Genomic DNA, 16,470 nt, shown 5'->3' on the forward strand with positions numbered 1-16,470 from the left:
AGAGCAACAGCACAATCATGGCTCACTACAGCCTTCACCTCCTGGGCTCAGATGATTCTTCCACTTCAGCCTCCCAAGGAGCTGGCACTACAGGTGTGCACCACCACACCCAGCTAATTTTTTTTTTTTTTTTTTTTTTGTGGATGGGGTTTCACCATGTTGCCCAGGCTAGCCTTGAACTCCTGGGATCAAGCCATCTGCCTGCCTCAGCCTCCCAAAGGGCTGGGATTACAGGCATGAGCCACTGTGCCCCACCTTAAGCTCCATTTTGAACATGACTTTCCCTAAAAAAATTTTGTTTTCCCAACTTCCTATGATTGCTTTCTGAACCCTCACTGAACCTAGTAACTCTTTATAGCATTTCTTCCAACTCTGTTATAAATATATATACTCTCTGTTCTATAAGACAAAGGCTTTGTTATACACCTATCAAATCCTATGGCATAAAAATATATTCTTGTAGGATCTTATTGCTCAATATCACACCTTGGTGAACACACAGAAGGTAAAATATACTTCTTTCCTTCTACGTTCTTTTCAGACTATCCAAAGCTATCATAGTCTTCTCTTTCTGTGAAACATTCACTGATAAATGATACTCGCTCTCTGCTTTGATAAACTAACTTTCATGGTTACCTATATCTCATTCAACAATGAATTATTCAATGTTTTGTGACATTTCATAATTATTATCTTGATCTTTTTAAAGCCTCTGTTACTTATTAAGTGTGGATACTTTCTCATCCCACTTAGATTTTGAACTTCAAGGGCAACGGCAAAACAGTATTTCATTATAGCATTCCCTTGATGGCTCGTATGATAGTAACATTCTCTAAACAATGGTTGATGCTGGCTATCCAAGGAGGGTTGAGCAGTACATAGAAAACAAAACAAAACAAAACAAAACAAGAAACTATTCTGGACAGATATAATTGTAAAAATACTTTGTCCTGTAGTGTAACTTGGTATCAACTTTTTAGAAAATCATATGGGAATATCCCGGAAAGGAGAGTAAATAACCTGACAAAGCTAGCTGCTTCTGAGCAGAGGAAGGGGTGTTTGAACATGACAGTGGAAGGAACACAACCCTTTTAAACCATTTGAATTTTAAACCATATGAAAAGTATTACCTGGTACAAATAAATAAGAATTAAAACAAAAAAGTTACATACAAAAGGTATAAAGAACTATAAAACACATCCACTGCTGGCTGGGCACAATGGCTCACACCTGCAATCCTAGCACTTTAGGAGGCTGAGGAGGGCAGATCGCTTGAGCTCAGGAGTTTGAGACTAACCTGACCAACATGGTTCCAAAACCCTGTCTCTATTAAAAAAAAAAAAAATCAAAAATTAGCCAGGTATGGTGGTGCACACCAGTAGTCCCTGCTCCTCAGGAGGCTGACGTGGGAGAATCACCTGAGCTCAGGAGGTTGAGGCTGCAGTGAGCCATGATCGTGCCACTGCACTCCAGCCTGGTTGACAGAATGAGACCCTGTCTCAAAAAAAATTCAGTTTTGGAGCTCAGTAGCCCTAATCTGAGGAAGAAAAATACGAAATACACAAAGATTAATTATTTCCATAACTATTTACTGAGTACCTATATGTGCCAGTCTCCATTCTGGGCAATGGAAGTAAAAGAAGTGAACAAAACAGAGAAAGATTCTTGCCTTCCTGGAACTTACACTCTAATAAAAAGAAATACACTAGACCAGTTAATAGATAAAATAATATGCTATATTTTCATAGCTGTTATTAAAAGAAAAATAGAAAAAAGAATGGTGGATTTGATGGGTGGCAGGACAGGTTACAATTTTGGAGGGGTGATCAGGGAAGATCTCACTATGAAAGTGACATCTGAGTAAAGACCTCTTAGAAAGTGAGGGAGAAAGCTACATAAATATCCAGGGGGAAGGGGCAAAAGCATTTAAGGCAGAGGCAACAACAAATGCAAAGCCCTGAGATCCAGCATGTTGGATTTGTTGTTGAAGGAAGAGCAAAAGCACCACTAAGGCTAAAAGTAGATGGAATGAGGGGAAGAGCAGGACATAAAGTGAGAGAAGTAGGTAAAGATAGATCATATTAAAAAATAGGCCTGACATGGTGGCTCATGCCTATAATCCCAGCACTTTAGAAGGCCGAGGTGGGAGGGTCACTTGAGTCCAGTGTTTGAGACCAGCCTGGGCAACATAGTGAGATGCTGTCTCCATTTAAAAAAAATTTAGCTGGGTGTGGTGGCACATGCCTGTAGTTCCAGCTACTTAGGAGGCTGAAGTAGGAGGATCACTTGAGCCCACGAGGTTGAGACTGCAGTGAGCCATGACTGTGCTACTGCACTCCAGCCTGGATGACAGGGAGAGGTCCCTGTCTCCAAAAAAAGAAAATCATATAAAAAATGAAAATTATGGTCAGATTAAAAATGGAGACATAACACACCTGGATTATATCACAAAAACTAAGAAGCAGGGAAGGAGAAAAAATGTAAATATCTCATTTTATATAAGAAAAGTGAAAAAATATACACACATTTATTATTGATATTAAATACAGAAAACCATACTCAATTTTTTCCTGCTTGTAGTGAGAAAAATAAAAGGTATAGACATAAGAAAGGGAGGGAAAAAAATGTCATTTTGTGGAAGATATGACTATATATAGCAATTCAAGACAACCCAAGGAAGAATTACAAGAATTAATAATTTAGTAAGGTTGACAGATAAAAGACAAGCATATACACTTCCAGTACCACCAAAATGAAGTAGCGTCATGTAGAGGAAATACTTAAGACAGTTATATTTAAAAAGTGAGGAGGACAAAGAGACCTACATGGAAAAAAAGTTTCCACACTTCACTCAACTTGGTAAAACACTGGATAGGTTATATATTAGACTGGGATAGGTTATATACATATATTGTAATACCTACAACAACATCTAAGAAAACTATACAAAGCAATATACTCAAACACTGTAAATAAATCAAAATAGCATCTTTGTTTTTGAGGTTTTTTTTTTTTTTTTTTTTTTTATAGAGTCTCACTCAGTCACCCAGGTTGGAGTGCAATGGCTCAATCATGGTTCACTGCATCCTCAACCTCCTGAGCTCAAGCAATCCTCCCAACTCAGCTTCCCAGGTAGCTGAGACTACAGGCATGAGCCACCATGCCTGGCTAACTTTTATTTTTTTGAGGCAGAGTCTCACTTTATAGTTCAGGCTGGAGTGCAGTGGCATGATCTCGGCTCATAGTAACCTCTGCCTCCTGGGATCAGGTGATTCTCCTGCCTCAGTGTCCCAAATAGCTGGGATTACAGGCACTTACCACCATGCCCGGCTACTTTTTGAATTTTTAGTAGAGACAGGGTTTCACCATGTCGGTCAGGCTGGTCTCAAACTCCTCACTTCAGGTGATCCACCTGCCTCAGCCTCCCAAAGTGCTGGGATTACAGCCCTCAGCCACTGTGCCCAGTCTACCTGGCTAACTTATATTTCTTGTAGAGACACAGTTTTGCCACGTTGCCCACACTGGTCTCAAACTCCTGGCTCAAACAATCCACTGACCTCAGCCTCCAAAAATGCTGGGATTACAGGCGAGATCGACCACACCCAGTCAATATAGTTTTTCATTAAAGATTTTTGCTAGCATATTCTTTAAAAATATTGCTCTATAATTTTTTCTTATGATGTCACTGTCTGATTTTGCCATCAGGGTCATTTTACTGGCCTCATAAAATGAGATGTGGGTGGGGCATGGTGGCTCATGCCTGTAATCTCAGCACTCAGGGAGGCTGAGGAGGGCCTCCCTGATTGCTTGAGGCCAGGAGTTTAAGACCAGCCTGGCCAACATGGTGAAACCCCATCTCTACTAAAAATACAAAAACAAATTAGCTAGGGATGGTGGTGCACACCTGTAATCCCAGCTGCTTGGGAGGCTGAGGCACAAGAATCACTTGAACCCAGGAGGCAGAGGTTGCAGTGAATGGAGATTTTGCCACTGCACTCCAGCCTGGGCAACAGAGTGAGGCCCTGTCTCAAAAAAAAAAAAAAAAAAAAAAAAAAAAAAAAAAGCCGTGAAATATTCTCTCCTTTTCTATTTATTGGAAGAGTTTGTAAAAAATTAGTATTAATTCTTCATTTAATGTTGGATGGAATTCAGCAGTGAAGACATCTGGGCCTTTTGTTTTTGGGTAGTTTTTGACTAAAGATTCAATCTCGTCACATGTTACAGGTCTATTCAGATTGTGTATTTTTTCTTGCATCAGTTTTGGTAGTTTGTATATTTCTGGGAATTTGCCATTTCATCTGGGTTATCTAATTTGTTGGTGTACCATTGTTCACAGTATTCTCTGTAATCATTTTTATTTCTGGAAGGTTGGTAGTAATGTCTACTCTTTCATTCTAATTCTGATTTAAGTCTCTCTTTTTCTTGGTCAGTTTGGCTAGTTTTATGAATTTTGTTTATCTTTTTAAAGAATAAGCTTTCGATTACATTGATATTCTCTATTTTTTTCCTGTTCTCTATTTTGTTAATTTCCTCCTTAATCTTTATTATTTCCTTCCTTCTGCTTGCGTTAGATTTAGCTTGCTTCTCTTTCTAGTGTCTTGAGGTTGAAGGTTAGGTTATTGATTTAAGATCATTCTTCTTCCTTAATATAGGCATTTATGGGTATAAATTACCCTCTAACTACTGCTTTCTGTATATCCCATAAGGCATAAGGTTCTGGTTTTGTTATGGTTTTGGTTTTTGAGACACAGTCTTGCTCTGTTGCCCAGGCTAGAGCACAGTGGCATAATCTCAGCCCACTGTAACCTCCGCCTCCCGGGTTCAAGCAATCCTCCTGCCTCAGCCTCCTTCCTGAGTAGCTGGGATTACAGGCACACGCCACCATGCCCAGCTAATTTTTGTACTTTTAGTAGTTATGGGGTTTCACCATGTTGGCCAGGCTGGTCTCAAACTCCTGACCTCAGGTGATCTACTCGCCTTGGCCTCCTTAAGTGCTGGGATTACAGGTGTGAGCCACTGCACCCTGTCTCAGGAAAATTTTTAAACAGATAAAACACCTGCACTATCACCTATCAAAAGATGGCACTTCAGGCTGGGCGTGGTAGCTCATGCCTGCAATATCCCAGCACTTTGCGAGGTGGAGGTGGGCGGATTACATGAGCTCAGGAGTTCGAGACCACCCTGGGCAACATGGTAAAACCCCCATCTCTACTAAAATACAAAAAAATTAGCCAGGTGTGCTGGCACTTGCCTATGGTCCCAGCTACTCAGGAGGCTGAGGCACAAGAATGGCTTGAGCTTGGAAGGGGGAAGTTGCCATGAGCCAAAATCATGCCACTGCACTCCAGCTTGGGCTATTTCGTCGTATACATGACGGCAGCAATTATAAAATACACATTATTTTATGTACCATTAAAAATGAAAGAGTCCCGCCAATGAAACTATGACATCCATTGTGAGAAACATCATGATTTCAGAGGTGTTTAAAAAATCATATCAGCATTTGACACGATTTAAAAGCCTATTCATGATTTAAAACCCTATTCATGATTTAAAACTCTAGGTAAACTTAGAATTAATGGGAACTTCCTCAATGTAATAAAGTACATTTATGAAACATTTACAGATAACTTTATGCTTAATAGTGAAAGATTGAATGCTGAGACACTAGAAACCAAAAGCAAGGTGATGTTTGCTCTCACTACCCTCTAAATTATATTTCTTTATATATATTAGAAATGAAGGGCTGCACACCACGGCTCATGCCTATAATCCCAGCATTCTGGGAGGCCAAGGCAGGCAGATCACTTGAAGACAGGAGTTTGAGACCAGCCTGGCCAACATGCCTGTCTCTACTAAAAATGCAAAAAACTAGCTGGGCCTCGTGATGCATGCCTATAATCCTAGCTACTCAGGAGGCTGAGGCAGGCGAATCACTTGAACCCAGGAGGAGGAGGTTGCAGCGAGCCAAGATCGCACCACTGCACTCCAGACTGGGCAACAGAACAAGATTTCATCTTGGAAAAAAAAGAAAACTTAACAGTCTGTCAATTAATGCATAAACAAACTGTGGCATATACAATGAAATATTATTCTGCCATAAAAAGTAATGCTCTACTGATAACATGATACAGTGTGGATAAATCGCAAAAACATGCTAAGTGAAAGAAGCCAGACACAAAAGTCACATATATTATTTCACTTATATGAAATATTCAGAAGAGGTAAATCAATAGAAAAGGCATAGATTGGTGATTGTCAGGAGCTGAAGGGATGGAGGAACAAGGAGCAACTGCTTAAAGGGCAAAGGATTTCTTTCGGGAGTGATGAAAATGTTTTGGAACAATAGATATGATGGTTGTACATTGTGAATATACTAAATGCCACTAAATAGTTGTCTTACATGTTTAAAAACTAATTCAATCAGTGAAACTTGTATATGGATTGTATATTAGATAACAGTAACCTATCAATGATAAATTTTCTAAATGTGATAACTACACTGTGGTTATGAAACTTGTACTTAGAAGATGCATGTTGAAGAATTTAAGGGTAAAAGGTAATGATGTTGGTACTTTATCTCAGTTTAGTTAAAAAAAAAAGAAAAGAAAAGAAAATGTTCATAGCATCATTATTTATAATAGCCAAAAAAGTGGGCTGGGCACAGTGACTCCTGCCTGTAATCCAGCACTTTGGAAGGCCGAGGCAGGTGGATCACAAGGTCTAGAGTTCAAGACCAGCCTGGCCAATATGGTGAAACCCTGTCTCTACTAAAAATACAAAAATTAGCTGGGTGTGGTGGCGGGTGCCTGTAGTCCCAGCTACCCAGGAGGCCGAGGCAGAAGAATCGCTTGAACCCAGGAAGCAGAGGTTGCAGTGAGCCGAGATCGTGCCATTGCACTCCAGCCTGGGCAACAGAGTGATTCTGTCTTAAAAAAAAAAAAAGGCCAAAAAGTGAAAACAATCCTAATGTCCATCAACTGATCAATGGAAAAACAAAATGCGGTGTCATAAAAAGGAATGAAGTGCTAATACACGCTGCAACATGAACCTTGCAAGCATCATGATTAGTGAAAGAAGCCAGATACAAAGGCCGCACACTGTACTGATTATATCGACACAAAATGTCCATGACAGGCAAATCCATATGACAGAAAGCAAATCAGCAGTTGCCAAGTTGGGCGGAATGGGAAGTAAGGAATGGCTGCTAATGGAGTCAGGGTTTCTTATAAGTGTGATAAGAATGCTGTGGAATTAGATAGTGGCAGTGGTTGCACAACTTTCTGAATACAGACTATTCCTGATTTAAGATGGTTCAACCTATTTTTTTTTTTTAGCTTATGATGATGCAAAAGCCATATGCATTCAGTAGAAATTGTACTTCAAATTTTGATCCAAAATTCATTATCAACATTATAAAGCTGGCTTTCTGTTAGATTATTTGGTCCAAATGTAAACTAAATATAAGTGTCCTGAGCGTGTTTAAGGTAGGGTAGGCTGAGAAAGATGTTTGGTAAGTCAGGTGTATTAAATGCATTCCAACTTAACAACATTTTCGACTCACAATGGGTTTCAGGACATAACTCTATTGTAAGTCAAGAAGCATCTGTACACACAGAAAAAAATGGAATTGTATACTTTAAAGATGAATTTTATGATATGTGAATGCCAATACAATCAATAAATAAATGTATACATGCATATAGACAAGCATGCACGACGGACCATAGATCTAAATGGAAAACCTAAAACTACCAAACATCTAGAAGAGAATAGGGGAAAATCTTCACAGCTTTAAGGTGGTGATAATTTCTCAGATAAGACATAAAAAAGTATGAACCGTGCAGTAGTCAGAATCATAAGCTGGCCTCCAGGTTTCCTACCCCCTAGTGTGCATGCCCTAAATAACCCTTCCTCTTGAGTATGGATGGGACTGACCTACTGTAGTAAGCCCTTTCAAATGAAGTTTTAGAGGTCAGAGACTCAAAGAGACTCAAAGCTGTAGCAGGTACTCTCCTGGAGTTCTTGAATAAGCCAACTGTCATGTTGAGGAGGACGCTATGGTAGCAGGAAATGGTGGGTGGCTTGTGGGAGCTGAGAATAGCCCTAGCTGATGGATAGCAAGAAAGCAGGGACCTACGTCCTACAATTACAGTGAACTAAATTCAGCCAAATACTGCAAGAGCTTGGAAAAGGACACCGAGGTCCAGAAGGCAATGCAGCCCACCTGGAACCTTGATTTTATCCTGGTGTGATTCTGAACAGAGAATTCAGCTAACTTGGACAACAGACCCATGGAAACTGTGAGAGAATGCATTTATGTTGTTTTAAGCCACCAAGTTTGTGAATTTCTATGCAGCAATAGGAAATAATACAAAACATAAAAACAAAAATCGATGAAGTAGACTTCATCAAAATTAAAAACTTCTGTTCTTTGGAAGACATTATTAAGAAATGAGAAGACAAGACTGGGCGAATAGCTGCAAAACACTTATCTGACAAAGGACTAGTATCCAAATCATAAAAAGTTGACTCAATCATAATAAAACAACCCAATTTTTAAAAAAGGACAGAAGATTTGGAAAGATACTTTACCAAAGAGGATATAGGCACAGAGAATGCTGCTCAATATCATCAGCAAGTCATGAAAGCTATGTAGTAGGATAGCTGATGAACGGAAAACTGATTAGGAATTAAAACTACATTAGGAATTAAACTAGGAATTAAAACGACAATGTCTAATCTTTTAAAATTACCAAAAACAAAACAAAACTGGCGAGGCTAAGTGCTGGCGAGGATGCAAAGCATCTGCAACTCTCATACATTGCTAGTGGAAATAAAAAATGGTACAGCCACTTTGGAATCTAGTTTGGCAGCTTCTTATATAGTTAAAGATATATTTACCATACCATATGACCCAACAATCTCATCCCTAGGTGTTTATCCCTCCAAAATGAAAATATATTTGTCTAGACAAAATCTTGTATGCAAGTATTTTTATTGGTTTTATTCATAGCTGCCAAAAACTGGATACAAACCAAATGTCCATCAGCCAGTGAATGGATATAATGGACTACTACTCAGCAATAAAAATGAATGAACATGCATGCAACACAGAGAAATCCCAAGTACCTTATGCTAAAATCAAAGAATCCAGACTGAAAAGGCTACTAAGTGTATGATTCTACTTATAGCCTGAAAAACACAAAACTGTCAGAAAACAGATCAGTGGTATGCCAGGGTTTGGCAATAAGGAGGAGGACTGACAAACATGAAGGAACTTTTTGGAGTGATTGTGATTATATGGCCATATACATTTGTCAGCCATATAATACTGTACATATAAAAAGGGTGAATTTTACTAGATAAATTACACCTCAGCAAACCTGACTAAACAAATTTTATCTTTTTTTTTTTTTTTTTTTTTGAGACGGAGTTTCACTCTTGTTACCCAGGCTGGAGTGCAATGGCACGATCTCGGCTCACCGCAGCCTCCGCCTCCCGGGTTCAGGCAATTCTCCTGCCTCAACCTCCTGAGTCACTGGGATTACAGGCACGCGCCACCATGCCCAGCTAATGTTTTTGTATTTTTAGTAGAGATGGGGTTTCACCATGTTGACCAGGATGGTCTCGATCTCTTGACCTTGTGATCCACCCGCCTCGGCCTCCCAAAGTGCTGGGATTACAGGCTTGAGCCACCGCGCCCGGCTACAAATTTTATCTTTAAGGCCAATAAAATACAGTACGATAAAGCTAAAATAACTATAACAGTATGAGAACAGCTGGGCACAGTTGTTATTACAGGCTCATGCCTGTAATTCCAGCACTTTGGAGGCCAAGTGGTAAAATTGCTTGAGTCCAGGAGTTCAAGACTAGCCAAGGTGACACAGTCTGTCTCTACAATAAATAAAAAATTAGTTGGGCATAGTGGCGCATGCTTATAGTCCCAGCTACTCAGGAAGCTGAGGTGGGAGGATCCCCTGAGCCCAGAAGGCTAAGGCTGCTGTGAGCTGTGACTGTACCACTGTACTTAGTCTGGGCAACAGAGTGAGACCCTGTCTCCGAAAAAAAGCAACAACAAAAAACAGTGTGAGACTGAGAGAAGAACACATTAAGCAGATGAAGAAATTCCATAAATAGACGTATATCTTAGGCTTTGTGGGCCAAATATTAATAGTTTCTGTTGCAACTACTCAACTCCGCTGGCATAATAGAAAATAGTCACTGACAATGACTAATAGAATGGCTGTGTTCCAATAAAACCTTATTATCAAAACAGGTTGGCCGCAGTTTGCTGACTCCTGGTCTAAGCAATAGTGTTGAGAAGAGTGGTTTCCATTTTAAAGAAGTATAGTAAGATACACTTTATGATATTCACAAAACTAACTTCCAGATACATTAAAAATCTAACTATAAAAAACAAATATAATCTTGATTAAATGAAAACTTCCCTAAGAATAACACAAAATCAAGGTATAAAAATGTATGAGACTCTGGGGCTGGGCACGGTGGTTCATGCCTGTAATCCCAGCACTTTGGGAGGCTGAGGTAGGCAGATCACCTGAGGTCAATAGCTCGAGACCAGCCTGGCCAACATGGTGAAACCCTGTCTGTCTCTACTAAAACTACAAAAATTAGCTGGGCGTGGTGGTACATGCCTGTAATCCCAGAGACTCGGGAGGCTAAGGCAGGAGAATTGCTTGAACCCAGGAAGCAGAGGTTGCAGTGAGCTGAGATGGTGCCATTGCACTCCAGCCTAGGCAACAAGAGCAAAACCCCTTCTCAAAAAACAAACAAAAATATGAAACTCTCCTCCTTCAGCTGGGAGCACAAAAGGCTACATCCTTAAAGTTGAATATAACAGGCTCACAGCTGAAAGCCTTAGAAAGACAACACTCTAGAAACAGGGTGAAAGAAGTAGATCGAGCTTTTCCAAAACCACAACCAAGTCTTGGCATAGCTCAATTCCTGACTGGATTAATACAATCAGCCTCCGCTATTATCTGACTGGAGAGGGAAGTGTGACTTCTTTCCAGAGAAAGGTAACATCATCTGGAGTTTCTACCATTTTTATATGTAATGCCTGGGCATTTAATCAAAATTACTAAAAATGTCAAAAAGGAGGACCATTTGCCCAAGGTTCAAGGAACAAACAAACAAGAACAGATTAACCTACAACTCAGACATTACAGTTTGACAACAATGACTTTAAAACCACTCTGGTTAACATGTTCTGGAATATAGTGGAGAACATAAAAATAAATGAAGATGAAGAAGTTCATCAGAGAAGTAGAATTTACTTTTTAACAATCTATGTATATTCTACAACTAAAAAACATTATTAATATAACTAAAATTAAAGCTCAAAAGATAACAGTAGACACAGTAGCAATGGGTGAATTGGAAGATAATAACAAAGATCCAAACTAAAAGCACAGAGACTAAAAATGGTAAGAATGAAAAAGAGTGTAATGGACATGTGAGACACAGTGAAAAGGCCCAATGGTCCAACATATGTATAATTGGAGGCCCAGAAAGAGAAGAAAAATTGGACAGGAGCAAGAATTGAAGAGAAAATAGTTGTGTATTTTTCAGATTATCACAATCAGTCTCCAACACACAGAATAAAGCAGCTCAGAGAACCTCAAGTGTAAATAAAAAGAAAACCACAGTGTAGCATATGATCGTAGTTAAACTGCTAAAAATCAGAGTTAAAAAGAAAATCCTTGCTAGGCGTGGTGGCCCAGATAATTCACACCTGTAATCCACTTTGAGAGGCTAAGGTAGGAGGATCCCTTGAGTCCAGGAGTTTAAGACCAACCCAGGAAATACGGTGAGACCCCCATCTTTAAAAAAAAAAAAAAAAAAACTGAAAAATTAGCTGGGCATGGTGGTACACACCTATAGTCCTAGCTTCTCAGGAAGCTGAAGTAGGAGGCTCACTTGGGCCTGGGAGCTCAAGGCTGCTGTGAGTTGTGATTGCATCACTGTACTCCAGCCTGTTTCAAAAAAAAAAACCCCTAAAATAGCAGGAGGTAGAACATATTATCTTCAAATGAAGAACAATAAGACTGACAGTAGAATTCTTTTAAAAAAGAAAAGATAAAAACATCTTCCAAAATATTGATGAAATAAAGCTATATCCACACAAAACCAGAATTCATTACCAGCAGACCTGAACTAATATACTAAAGGGAGTATTTATTCAGGCAGAAGAAAGAAAAAATTATCCCAAAGGAAATACAAAAATGCAGACACAAAGCAAAAACACTAGAAAGGTGTTTTTAAGGTGAATATTGGTATTACATAATAACAGTAAAAATATTTGTGGAGTTTAAAGCACATACAGAATCAAAATGCATGACACCAATAACTCAAAGGAAGGTATACGGTAGAGTTAAAATGTTCCAGCCTGGGCAACAGCCTGTCTCTACAAAAAGCACAAAAATTAGCAAGCATGGTGATAAGTGAGCCTCCTACTTGGGAGGCTCTGGTGGGAGAATCACCTAAGCCTGGGGAGGTTGAGGCTGCAGTGGGCCATAATCATGCCACTGTACTATACCCTGGGTGACAAAGTGAGACCTGCCTCAAAAAAGAAAAATAAAGAAATGTTGTAAAGGTCTAGCATTATCTGGAGGGTAGTACAATTACAATTTGTATTAGATTAGAATAAGTCAAATATCTGAGGTGGGCAGATCACGAGGTCAGGAGTTCAAGACCAGTCTGGCCAACACAGTGAAACCCCATCTCTACTAAAAATACAAAAAATTAGCCAGGTGTGGTGGTATGCGCCTGTAATCCCAGCTACTCAGTAGGCTGAGGCAGAAGAATTGCATGACCCTGGGAGGCAGAGGGTGTAGTTAGCAGAGATCTCCACTGCACTCCAACCCCGGGCAACAGTGTGAGACTTCGTCTCAAATAATAATAATAACAAGTCAAGTATGCATGTTGTAATTTCTAAGGTATTCACTAGGAGGGTAGTAAAAAGGTATGTAACAATACAAGAAATGTGAAATAATACAGTTTTAAATTAATCCATAAGAAGGCAAAAACAGAAAAAATAACAAATCATGAAAATGAAACAGAAAACAAATAGAAATATGGTATCTATTAACTCAAATGGATTAAATATATGAAAAGACTAAAACTGTCAGACTGGAGTTACAAAACATGCTCACTAAATATGTGCTGCCTATAAGGGACACACCTTAAATAAAGACACAGATATGCTGACGGTAAAATAGTGGAAGAGGCTATCTAATCGAAAGAAATAATAACCAAGAGAACACTGGTATAGCTATACTAATAACAGATAGAGATGTCATCTCTAATAACTGGCATTAATACATACATTTCATAACAAAGGGTCAATCCTTGAGGAAGATATAGTAATTCTAAATCTAAATGTATCCAATAGAGTCGCTCTGAAGCGGGGAAGTGGGACAAGACAGTTTACATCTCGAACGGACAAGTGTTGGACAGCCAGAATCAGTCTCCATGGAGATTATCTTTGATAACAGATTTCTTCTGGGGAATAGCTGAGTTTGTGGTTTTATTTTTCAAAACCCTGCTTCAGCAAGATGTGAAAAAAAAGAAGCAGCTATGGAAACTCATCTAATTCCAGATATCATGATGGAAGAGGGCCACCAGGAAACCCTCCCCGAAGAATGGGTAGAATCAATCATCTGCGTGGCCCCAGTCCTCCTCCAATGGCTGGTGGATGAGGAAGGTAAATGTCTGCTCTAAGAAGCAGACAACTGGACATGTGCATTCATAGCAGAAGGAAACCATCAAGAAGTGGAAGGCTGATCATGCTGAGCAGTAGATGAATGTGTATGTCTACACAAGGACTGTTCTGTGTCCTCACAGATGAATGAGGTCATGCCAGGAATTCCCTCTGCAGGGAACTGGCCTGACTGACGTGCAGTTCCATAAATGTACATGTTTGTCTCATTACCTTTTTGTATAGTTTATTAAAGTATTAATATAGTTTTAATAAGTAAATTTTTAGGTTGCACAATGGACTCCTCATCTTTATATTAAATTCATGAAAAAAACTGAAGAAAATAAAGCCTGTATATTTAAAAAAAATAAATATATCCAATAATTTAGTTTTAAAACACATAAAGTCAAAAATTGAGTAAACTAAAGGCAGAAAAAGGCAAATCCATAAACACACTGGAAGAATTAATACCCTTCACATAATACTAATAAAACAAGCAGATAAAAACTTGGGAAGGATACAGAAAATCTGAACATATATATCTAACAAAGTCAATTGACAAGTTAGAACAATGTACCCAATAATAATAACTTAGATCTTTTTTTCATATGTACATAGCATATTTGCCAAAATTTACCATAAATGGGTAAAAGAAAGCCTCAACAAATTTCAAAGGATAGAAATAATTCCAAGTACTAAGCTAGAAATCAGTAAAAAGGACTGGGCATGGTGACTCACATCTGTAATCCCTGCACTTTGGGAGGCTAAGGTGGGTGAATCATGAGGTCAGGAGATGGAGACCATCCTGGCCAACCTTGTGAAATCCTGTTTCTACTAAAAATACAAAAATTAGCCGGGTGTGGTGGTGGGCACCTGTAATCCCAGCTACTCAGGAGGCTGAGGCAGGAGAATTGCTTGAGCCCGGGAGGCGGAGGTTGCAATGAGCCAAGATCGTGCCTCTGCACTCCAGCCTGGCGACAGAGTAAGACTCCATCTCAAAAACAAAACAAAACAAAACAAAAAGAAATCAGTAAAAAGATAACTAAAAAATACCCAATTATTTGCATATTAAGCAAATATATAAATAATTCTGGAGTCAGGTAAGAAATCACAACAGAAACAAAAAATATTTTGAATGAAATGAAAATCAACACATCATATGCAACAAATGGGACTCATAAAAAGCACAAAATAAGATGGTAGATTTAAACCCCAATATTTCAGTAATTACATTAAATATAAACAGACTACACACTGTATTGGTTAAGACCAATAGTGTCAAGTGGATTAAAAAACAAGAGTCCAAGTATATGCTGTTTATAAGAAACATCTAGAACAAGGATACAGAAAGAAAGAAAAAGTATAGCTATACCAGGCAAATTCTAACTAAAAGAAAGTTGCCCAAGTTGCATTCACATCAGATGAAAATAGTCTTTAAGGCAACAAAAAGCTGTACAGAAGAGGGACCTTATAGAAGAGGGACCTTCTATGCTGATAAAAAGTTTAGTTTATCAAGAAAATATAGGATTTTAAAATTTATATGCACCTAATAACATCTTGGCCTGGGGTGGTGGCTCACACCTGTAATCTCAGCACTTTGGGAGGCCAAGGTGGGCAGATCACTTGAGGTGAGGGGTTTGAGGCCATCCTGGCCAACATGGTGAAATCCCATCTCTACTAATATACAAGAAAACTAGCTGGGCGTGGTGCCCACCTGTAGTCCGAGCAGGGGAATCACTTGAACCCAGGAGGCGGAGATTGCAGTGAGCCAAGATTGCACTGCCACTCCAGCTTGGCAACAGAGCGAGACTCCATCTCCAAAAACAAAAAACAAAAAAACCCCATTATCTTAAGATACATAAAGTACCCCAAATGTATAACCTAATCATGAGGACACATGAGAAAAGTTCAAACTGATGGACATATTAAGGTCATAAAAGATAAGGACTGAGAAACTATTAACAAAGACTCTGACTTCATTTTTTCATGTTTAACTGTTGACAGCTCACCTCCTCCATGTCCTATATCCCGTCATAAACTGGATGTAAACCTCACCTCTTCCTCTATGTCCCATATTCAGGCAAGATGATATGAAAGTCTAGATGCTCCTTCCTTGGGAACCAGCAGGAAATTCAAACTAGGCAGTCTGCTCTTGTGCAGGAACTCTCACCCTAGCCCAAGCCCCTAATCACAATAAATGCCCAAGCCAATCTCTTTCCTTTGTCCTTTCTTCTTCTTCTTCTTCTTCTTCTTCTTCTTCTTTTTTTTTTTTTTTTTGATACAGAGTGTCATTCTATTGCCCAGGCTCAAGTGCAGTGGCGAAATCTTAGCTCACTGCAACCTCCGCCTCCCAGGCTCAAGCAGTCCTCCCACCTCAGCCTCCTGAGTAGCTAGGAATACAGGTGTACACCATCATGCCTAGCTATCCTTCCCTTGTTCTCTAAAGCCATTTCAAACCTGCTTTAGAGCATTGCCCTGATCGCCTGGACCTCATTATTTAAGTTAACAAACCTTTTCACACCTTCTTGTTATGCATGTGACATCATTAGTCTTAACATCCAAACCAAATTTTAAGTGGGGGTCTATATGCCTTTGCAGGTGACCATAACAAGAACTGCTCCCAATTAAATGAGACTAAAGATACAAGACAACTGAATTCAGTGCATGATCCAGGATTTTTTCCTATAAAGGATATTATTGAGACAATTGACAAAATCTGAAGAAAGTCTGTAGATTAAATAGTAGTA

At 39.2% G+C, this 16,470-nt stretch overlaps 1 protein-coding gene and 1 pseudogene across 2 annotated transcripts in view; one reads left to right on the top strand and one right to left on the bottom strand.

Annotated features, from left to right (window-relative positions):
• The window catches only part of DIAPH1 (diaphanous related formin 1), a 108,382-nt gene that overhangs the window by 20,279 nt on the left and 71,633 nt on the right, over positions 1–16,470 (bottom strand). The window lies entirely within an intron of this gene.
• On the top strand, positions 12,942–14,091 carry LOC108306978 (annotated as a pseudogene). Its single transcript, XR_001826362.1, has 2 exons — positions 12,942–12,950; positions 13,418–14,091. The product of XR_001826362.1 is annotated as a selenoprotein K-like (transcript).

This window comes from Cebus imitator, unplaced genomic scaffold, assembly GCF_001604975.1.
Source record: "Cebus imitator isolate Cc_AM_T3 unplaced genomic scaffold, Cebus_imitator-1.0 Scaffold76, whole genome shotgun sequence".
NCBI lineage: Eukaryota > Metazoa > Chordata > Mammalia > Primates > Cebidae > Cebus > Cebus imitator.